Source organism: Humulus lupulus, chromosome 2 (assembly GCF_963169125.1).
Source record: "Humulus lupulus chromosome 2, drHumLupu1.1, whole genome shotgun sequence".
Classification (NCBI taxonomy): Eukaryota; Viridiplantae; Streptophyta; class Magnoliopsida; order Rosales; family Cannabaceae; genus Humulus; species Humulus lupulus.
The window spans coordinates 225,780,121-225,781,053 of NC_084794.1; positions in this window are offsets into that span (position 1 = coordinate 225,780,121).

Sequence of the window (933 nt, forward strand, 5' to 3'; positions counted from 1 at the left end):
AATGTTCCTGATTATCTATGCATTAGGTAAAGACATGAGTATCTAGAGTAATCGTCAATGAAAGTGACAAAATACTCAAAACAACCCCTGGCTTGTACATTCAAAGGTCCACAAACATCTGAATGCACAAGACCAAGTGGTTCTTTGGCCCTATCACCCTTTACAGAGAATGGACGCTTGGTTAGTTTTCCTTCTAGACAAGATTCACAGACAGGTAATTCACCTAAGGTGAGTTCCCTCAAAGGTCCGTCCTTTGTAAGTCTTTGAATCCTATCATAGCCAATGTGACCTAGTCTCAAGTGCCATAAATACGTCATATTATCGTTATCTGTCTTTTGACGTTTATTGGTCCTAGGTTTAGCTACTTTGAATAAATCATTGTTAAGAGCGAGGGGTTCGTTAGGTCGTAGAACATAAAGCCAATTTTCCAAACATGCAATACACAATTGTGATCCATTGAAAGAAATAGATATATTAGAACTTGTGAAAGTCATAACAAATTGTTCTAATTGCAACATGGAAACTCAAATTAAATTTCTACTAAAATCCAGAATAAAAAATACATCATTTAAAATTAAATATTTATTTTTGAACTTCAGACGAGCTCTTCCTCTAGCTTGGACAGCAACGAATGCTCTGTTCCCAACTCTAAGCTTTAAGCCGCCTTCGTCCACTTCCTCCCATGATTCAAGAAGCTGTAAAGAGTTGCAAACACAATTGGTAGATCCAGAATCAATAATCCAAACAGATTTATCATTCTCTAAAACAAATGTTTCCAAGATAAATGAACTATAATCATTACCTTTGTTTTTCGCTGCTAGAAACTTAGGGCAATCTCGTTTCCAATGCCCATTCTCTTTGTAGTGAAAGCACTTATCTTTACCTTTCTTGTTTTTCTTGTTCTTCCCCTTAGGCGTATGTGCACTTGGTTGT